Below are 9,092 nucleotides of genomic sequence, written 5' to 3' on the forward strand. Positions count from 1 at the left end.
AGGAAGATCTTTCTGTGTCTTTCCTTCTCTCTGTAAATCTTCCTTTCCAATGAAAATAAATTAACCCTTTTTAAAAATAATAATAAACAAAAAGAACTTCAAAACTGAGTCCTATCTTTTTGTTACATTCTTGGCACTGTCCAAGGAGAACTCCTCTTTCTGACCTTGTGTGCTTCTCCAAAAGTCCAGAAATGTAATGTAGTTACACATCTAGGAAGAACTGGAAAAGCAAGGAAACTGCATATTAGTGTCTTCTGCAAAGTTCATTCATGAAGATTTTGCTGGGCACTTGATTGTATACAAGGCAATCTACTTGGCACTGAGGGAGCTACAAAGTATTTACAACACAAACCCCTGTTCTCACGAACATTAACTTGTGTTCTCATGAAGTTTACACTCGCAGATATCCAACATGTAGAGAAAGTCAGTATGCAATATGTTAAATGTGATACTTGCTTGGGAGGAGATTAGAAAAGGAAATGAGCTCATGTATCAGGGACAAGGAGGGAAGTTCAGTTTTGGGGAGGGTGATCACAGAAAGCCTGGGAGAGTGAGAGTTGAGTGAAGGATGGAATGAGAACAGAATGGCCCATGTTGATATCTGTTACAAGCAGAGGGAGCAACAGAGGCACAACGTCCTAGCTGGGAGAGGAATGGCAGGGAGGTGGGCACATCAGCATGCCAAGCATGTGTTGTGTCTTCAGGCAGGAGCATAACACAGTGAGAGGGTGGAAAGCTAAGGCTGAGGAGATATGAGAAGCTGAGGCTAAGGACTGGTCCTGCAGGGCAGTAGAAACTAGTGGAAAGATTTAGCTTTCACTGAATAAGGCTTTTTAGCAAATAAGCTGGGCTGAGTTGCCTTAAAAGGATTCATGTGGGAGACCTGGACTGAGTTCCCATTCACTTTTTGGAGGGGCGGGGCAGATTAAGCCAATGCCTATAAGCAAGAGTTCAAACCCCCCAGCTTCCCCGCTTCCAATCATACTCCTTAATAATGCACCTAGGAAAGTAGCAGCAGATTAACCAAATGCTTGGGCCCCTACACTCACATGAGAGATTCAGATGGAGTTCCACACTCCTGATTTCAGCCTCACCCAATCCCAGCTTTTGCGACAATTTGAGCAGTGAACCTGTGATGGAATATCAATCTCTCTCACTCTCTCACTCTCTCATTCTCTCTCTTGTTCATTCTTCCCATTGAATAAGTAAATGAATATTTGTTTTGAAATATGGAAGGTTGCCCCTGCTACTGAGAATAAACTGTAACAGGCAAGATAGGAAGCAGAGACCAAAGAGCAGTTCATTTAACGGTAGAGATGGAATATGTATAAAAGACATAGTACATTACAATACAGTACCATAGATAAGACTCTTTAGGTAAAGGCTATGTTGACATAAATGGGATCCTAAAATACGGTGGCATACAACAAGGCAAATTATATCTTGAAAAATGGCTAGCTGGCCTAAGACATGGGACAGTCTTGTCCCATTCTAGATCATGAGCACAGTGCCACTTCCGTTCATGAATGGGAAAAAACAAAAGTACCGGCAAGCAGCATCCTTTTAAACAAATGAGGTGGGTTTTGTCTATCTCATTTTCTCACACAGCTTTTTGGCAAGACTTGAGTCACAAGTCATACTTACACACAAGCCCAGAAGTACTTTTTTTTTTAAGATTTACATATTTTTATTACAAAGTCAGATATACAGAGAGGAGGAGAGACAGAGTGGAAGATCTTCTGGCCGATGATTCACTCCCCAAGTGAACGCAATGGCCAATGCCATGCTGATCTGAAGCCAGCATCCAGGAACTTCTTCCGGGTATCCCATATGGGTTCAGGGTCCCAAAGCTTTGGGCCATCCTCAACTGCTTTCCCAGGCCACAAGCAGGAAGCAGGATGGGAAGTGGAGCAGCCGGGATTAGAACTGGTGCCCATATGGGATCCCTGCGCATTCAAGGCGAGGACTTGAGCCACCAGGCCATGCCGCATGGCCCCAAAGTACTTTTTTGAGTGGCTCTGTGCCAAGGTAGAGGAAGAGAAGTTGTCAGGTGGTTGGCATTGTGGGGTAATGAGTAAAGCCCCCGCCTATGGAATTGCCATTCTATCCCATGTGGGCACTGGTGCATGTCTTGGATGTTACACTTTCAATCCAGCTTCCTACTGGTGTCCCCAGGAAGGCACAGTAATACGGCCCAAGTTTGGGACACTGCACCCACATAGGAGACCTGGATGAAGCTCCTAGCTTCAGCCTGGCCCAGCCCTTGCCATTGCAGCTTGCCATTGCAGCCATTTGGGGAGTGAACTGGTAGACAATCCCTCTCTGTCTCTCTCTCTTTCTCTCTCTCTCTCTCTCTCAGCATCCTTTATGGGCACCAGTCCTCCCCTGGCGGATCCACTTCTGATCCAGACTCCTGCTAATGATTTGGCAAAGCAGCAGCAGATAGCTCAAGATTCTAGGACCCCACACCCACATGGGAGACTTGGGAGAAAGTCTTGGCTCCTGGCTTTGGATCAGCTCATCTCTGGCCATGTCAGTCACCTGGGGAGAGAACAAGCAGATTAAAGATCTCTGTCTCTTAACCTCTCTGCATAACTGTAATGTTCAATTAAAAAAAAAAAGTGGGTCCAGCACAATGTTGGCTAATCCTCCACCTCCAAGTACCAAGATCCCATATGGGCACCTGTGTATCCCCCAGCTATTCCACACCCATCCAGCTCCCTCCTTGTGCCCTGGGAAAGCAATAGAGGATGGCCCTAAGCCTTGGGACCCTGCACATTTGTGGGAGTCTAGGAGGAAGCACCTGCTCCTGGCTTCGAATCAGCTCAACTCCACCTGTTTTGGTCATTTGGGAGTGAACCAGCAGTACGAGAACTTTCTCTCTCTCTCTCTTTCTTTCTCCCCTTTCTGTAGATCTGTCCTTTCAATAAAAATGAATAAAGATTTTAAAAACTGGAAAGAAAAGCAGAAAATAAAGAGAGAGAGATCGTGTTTGTGAATCTCAGTCTATTGGAGATCATGGACTCCTCTGAGTGTTGTCTCCAGATAAGTGAGATGAGTGATCATACAAACCTGAACTCACTGTATTAAAAATGTTTGTCTCATTGGGGCAAAGGTAAGTAATATTATCAGATAACTGCAGACTATAAGTGGGAGTAAAAATAATGTTCTTATCTTTGTCTTTTTTTTTCTGTAGCAACGTAAAAGGGGCTAGTGCTGTGTCTCAATGGGATAATACTCCAACTTCAAGTACCGGCATCAGCTATAGGCCCCAGCTTGAGTCCTGGCTGCTCCACTTCCCCTCCAGCTCTTTGCTAATGGTCTGGGAAAGCAGCAAGAGGATGGCCCAAACCCTAGGGACACTGTATCTACATAAGAGACCTAGAGGAAGCCCCTGGCTCCTGGTTTCAGATTGGGTCAGGTCCAGCCCTTGCTTGATTTTTTAAAAACTAATTGAATTCTTTTTTTTTAATATTTATGCATAAGAGTTACAAAGAGGAGCCCTGTGCAGTACCCTAGTGGTTAAAGTCCTCATCTTACATGTGTGGGGATCCCATTTGGGTGCTGGTTTATGTCACCAAGGCCCTGCTTCCCATCCAGCTCCCTGCTTGTGTTCTGGGAAAAGGAGGCTGGCCCAGAGCCCTGGGGCCCTGTACCTGCTTGGGAGACCCAGAAGAGGCTCTGGGCTACTGGTTTTGGATTGGCGCAGCACCGGCCATTGTGGCAACTTGGGGAGTGAACCAGTGGACAGAAGATCTTCTTCTCTGTCTCTCCTCCTCTTTGTATATCTGACTTTCCAATAAAAAATAAATATTAAAAAAAAACACTAAGTAATAAACCAAGGTGAAGAGGAAGAGAGATTTTCTATTCACTGGTATACCATCTAGATGGCTGCTATGGTCAGAGCTCAGACCCAAGCCAGGAAATCGATGGTGGCTTTAGCCCACTATTCTGTAACATTGGTCCCATCAAATAAGTTCCTTAACATGTATCTCCTACTGATTCTGTTTCTCTGATGAACCTGACTCAAAACCACACAGAGCAGGACTTTAAATGCCAGCTTGAAGAGTATAGACACAAGGTCTGGAGAGCTGAAAGAGGGAGATCTGTTACCTGACTTGGAGGGAAAAGGAGCAGAAGATCATGAATTGTTTTGTTCCAGAAAATGCTGGAGGAACGTTTTTTTCCCTCAACTTATATTATAGCTGATAACTACTGGGAGAGTTGTATACACTTCATTTGTTAATGTTCCCCTTTCCCTTCCACCATGTGCTAAGGCTGTTAAGCTCTGAATTTATGTATTTGCAAAGGCAGATTTACACACACACAGATCTACTATATCCTGGTCCACCTCCTAAGTGGCCACAATGGTGGTAGCTTAGCCAAGCAGAAGTCAGGAGTTTCATCTGTATCTTCCTCATGGATGTAGGAATCCAAGCTTTATGCTTGATCTTAGCCAACAAGCTGAGAAGTGATAGGAATCCAAGCTCTTGGGCCATCTTCTGCTGTTTTCCCAGATGATGAGCAGGGAGTTGAGTTGGAAGTGGAGTAGGCAGTACTTGAACCAACACCCATATGGGCATGTTGGCTTAGCAGGCAGTGACTGAATGCATTCTGCTACAACTCCAGCCTCTAATTGTCTAGTTACGTCTCCCTCTGACATTTCACACTTTTCAGCAGACTTCAAATCTGTCTGTTTGTTGGGTCATTTCTTGGAGCCAGTGTTGAGATAAAGCAAGGTGAAAACTCACTGTCTGCAAGACCAGAACCCATATGGGCACCAGTTCAAGCCCCAGAGTTGGACATCTGATCCAGCTCCCTGCCAATGACCTACAAAAAGCAGAAGATGATGCCAAACCGCATGGGTCCCTGCACCCTTGTGGGAGACTCAGATGAAATTCCAGAGTTTTTATTAAATAATTTTTTTAAATATTGTTCACGGAGTTGAGAGTCACGCATGTCTATGAGGGCCTCTGATAGGGTGGGGAGGGTGAGGAATGGAGGATGGTGGGTGGGACCCACATTTCAGTCTTTTTGTTTTCCTGCAGTATCCACAGGAAAAGAGGGAGAGAGCAGCTCCTTGGTGTCAGACCACATCAGCACCCATGAATGGGGGATGGTCCTTTGATGACATCCTAGAAACCCCAAGGGTGTTCCTTGAGTGCTTTCAATAGTTGTCAGTTATGTTGTTCCAGGGCTTAGAAAAGCTCTTCAAGGTCCTCTGGTTGTCAAGGCTACCTTAGCACTTCCACAGACCAAGGAACAGGCTGCAAAGCTTAGCCAGAAAAATTGTCCAACGAGTTCTGCTTTCCATCTCCCCCTGCCTTTTTTTAAGATTAAAACTTTTTTTTTTTATTGGAAAGTCAGATATACAGAGAGAAGAGACAGAGAGGAAGGAGGAAGCTATTCCATCCATTGATTCACCCCCCAAGTGGCCGCAGTGGCTGGAGCTGAGCCAGTTTGAAACCAGGAGCCGAAAGCCTCTTTCATGTTTCCCATTCAGGTGCAGGCTATCTTTGACTGCATTCCCAGGTCACAAGCAGGGAGCTGCATGGGAAGCGGGGCTGCTGGGATTAGCACCAGAGTCATATGGGATCCTGGCACGTGCAAGGCACGGTCTTTATTTGGCCACTTGGCTACTGCACCAGGCCCTGCTTTCCATCTTCTGAAAAGGTAGTTGATGTCCCCTGTTAGCCAAGATGGATCACTGTCACATCCCCTGTGTGCATCTGGACATGCTGTCCACTTCACAGGCATCAGTCAGTGCGGAGGCCCATGCCAATACAGGTACTCAGGTCTGACCACACATTCTGTGATCTTCCCTGTAGCCAGTGTCTGAGTTCAGCAGTCCAGTCAGGGAGCACCCCCAGAAACCACAGCTGGGGTGACCTCAGACTTGACTCTTGTTTGCACCAGGCAGTGCAGGGTCAAGTGTGCTCTGTCACTTGTACCAGCTAACACACATACTGGTGGACGTAGCTACATGACCAGTTCTGTCTCAGCCCCATTTCTGACACAAACAGATGAGAGCTGCATCCCAGTCCAGCCAGCTCACCACAGGCCCAGTTTTCATGCACACCAGCAGGTGTCAGCCTAGTCAGGGCGAGCCTGGATATCTCCACCAGGACCACAATCAACCCGTTTTTGTGCATGCCAGCCCCTGATGCTACCTAGCTCAGCCCAGTCCACATCCCATCCAGATCTTGTACACACCTGTGCGTAATGTAGCTTAGCTCAGCCTGATCTGCCCCCAGACCTGGCCCTCACATATGTCAACAGGTGCCCCTGCTTTGTCCAGCCTGCCCACCCCCAGCCCTGGTTCTTGTTCTCACCAGTGTTAGCTATAGCCTAGCAAGGGAATGTTCATATTTCTCTAGTCAGGCTCAGACAGAGAAGTTGACAGCAGACCCAGTTGCACATGGGGGATACAGCAGTGCATCAGAACCTGCATAGGACACCTGCAAAAATAACAGAAGACAGAGGACAGAACAAGTTAATGAACTACCCCACCTTGGGTTGAAGTGAAAATCTAGGCAAACGGAGACTCTAAGGTGGACTATGTCAACCAGTGGATATTGTAGTGTTTTCTTCATGCTTTCAGTGGAGAGATTGGCTGCAATTCAGAACTGTTAAATTATCAAAACAACTTGAACAGGACCCTCGGAGCAAGCCACACATTGGGGACCTGGGTTTGGGTTTGAGCCTGGATGGAACTTCTCCCTTTTCTCCCCCTACCCCAGATACAGAAAGAAAAAGGTGATAATGTGGAAACAATAGTCTTGCCCACTTTCCTGTCACTCTTGGCCATTTCTGCCAAAATCAACGATGTAAAGATCGTGAAGATAAAGCAATTTCACAAAATAAATTGCTTTTCCCATTTCTCGTCCTTCCAAGAGCATGATCTCTCTAACTACATTCCTCAGGCTGTGAGATAAAAGATAGCGTTAGGTTAGTGCTGAAAAGTGGTGTTAAGGAATCCCGGAAAGAATCTAGTGCTGAGTGGTGTTAGGGCAGGTTTTCAACTGTTAACATAACTGCTATATTTGACTTCTGTAATCACTGCCTGGCTTTGCTGTACAACAGAAAGGGACCTACCCCATCATAGGACTGAGGTCGTAGCATAGGGCTTAGTTTCACTTTACTCCAAAGCTTGCTTTCCCAAGAGAGACAGCTGACAATAGGGAACTACCTTGGGGAAGTGGTCCAATCATTGGCATTCCCATGTCCACAGGTGACATGTAGTCTGTGCCGGAACGGGTTGTACGTGACTGAGACGAGAACTGCTTACTAGTGTTCATGTGGCATACATGACACGGTGACTATAAGAGCTGCCTGAAGCCAATGAGCGGAGTCCTTGTCAAGATTGCACAGCATTGGATGAGGCTTGGACCCTAGCTCAAGCTAGCAAGAAAGTTTCTTTGCTTTTGCATTGTTGGGTGTGGAACTTATCTGTCTGTGACTCAGGGACAATTTGGACCTAATGAGGCCTAATCTTACAAAATGGAGAATGGGGATTTGTAGGATAACTGAGTGGATATCATTTGCATGCGAATAACTGATTGGATATCACTTGACTGGGAACCGTTGATTGGATATACAAAACAAAGATATTTTCAGACAAGGGTGTGGAAGCAATCCATGGGTTCCACAGACAGGCTTAAGGGAACAGTGTGAGCTCCTCAGTACCTCCTCCCTTACCCTATGTGATCCCGCAGTCTATAAAAGTCAGATGTTGTTCATAAACTTCAGCCATTGGCCAGCAGTCGGTAGTGCACGTGTATGATTACTGGTGCCATGCACCAAGTCAACCGCCACAGGACGTCAAGCAAGTGGCGCCAGAACAAGGATGGAGGCCCCGTGGCTGAAGCTGGACGCCCGGAGCTACGGGCCCCCCAGGAGCCAGCCCCACGCTCACACACCCAGCAGCCTCCAACGCGGGAGACGCCATTTCCACAGCACAAGGGCAGGCACGCACAGTGGCCCATGGTGCTGCAGCAGGAGCCCCTGTGGCTGGAGCCACCACCAATGCTCTCACAGCTCTTCTTGCAGCCATCACCACGGGGGTTGGCTTCCTGGGCTGAGCCATCGCTGCAGCCGCAGCAGAGCACACGGATGACAGCTGCATGGAGTTGAGTTATCCACAGTTGCTGCTGCATGCATAACAAGGAAAGCTCCTTCATACAGAAGACCCATTTAACGATGGACACCGGGAGAGGCAAGAGGTGGAAATGAACAATGGTGGGAAACTCCGTAAACGCCGCAAGGATCGGCTACAAGATTTAATTGACATCGGCTTTGGCTATGATGCAAGAGATCCCCTTATTGATAACTCAGAGGCTTACGACGAGTTCGTTCCTGTCTCTCTAACAACCATGTATGGAGGCTTTTATATCAATACTGGCACTCTACAGTTTTGCCAAGTTCTAGATACTGAAGAAGAGGAGAACGAACTTAGGGACAACCCAAAGCACAAACCACCCGAAATTCCCAAAGTCAAAGAAGATGCTATTGAGACGAAGAAGCGCAAGCGGAAAGCATAGACAGTGCACTACTACAGAGCACTAAATGGAAGTGTCTTAAGACATGGAGCTACACTCCAGGTTGAAATGTGTCTTCCAAGGCACATTCCTAACTGAAAACATTAACCGACATCATCCTGATTAAAACCTTTTCCATCCCTAGCATTGGTTCGATTTCCAATGAAGTGAACTCAGCCCAGCTTGTTGGCTCAACTGACTCATCCTCCATTAGAAAGTGCCAGGGATCCCATGTGGGCATGAGTTCCTGACCAGCTCCTCTGCTTCCCCTCCAGCTCCTTGCTTGTAGCCTGGGGAATCAGTGAAGGATGGCTCAGAGCTTTGGAACCCTACACTCATAGGGGAGACCAGGGTGAGGCTGCTTCTGCACGGCTTCAGATTGCCTGAGCTCCACTCCTTGCAGTCATTCGGGGAGTGAATTAACAGATGGAAGATATTTCTATCTTTCCTTCTCTCTGTAAATCTACTTTTCCAATAAAAATAAAAAGAAATCTCTAAAAATGAACTGGAAGTTCCCTATGAAATGATACGGCTGGAAGCTTCAAGAGTCTCCAT

The sequence above is a fragment of the Ochotona curzoniae genome, unplaced genomic scaffold (assembly GCF_017591425.1).
Source record: "Ochotona curzoniae isolate NIBS_2020 unplaced genomic scaffold, NIBS_Ocur_1.0 contig_1602, whole genome shotgun sequence".
NCBI classification, from domain to species: domain Eukaryota; kingdom Metazoa; phylum Chordata; class Mammalia; order Lagomorpha; family Ochotonidae; genus Ochotona; species Ochotona curzoniae.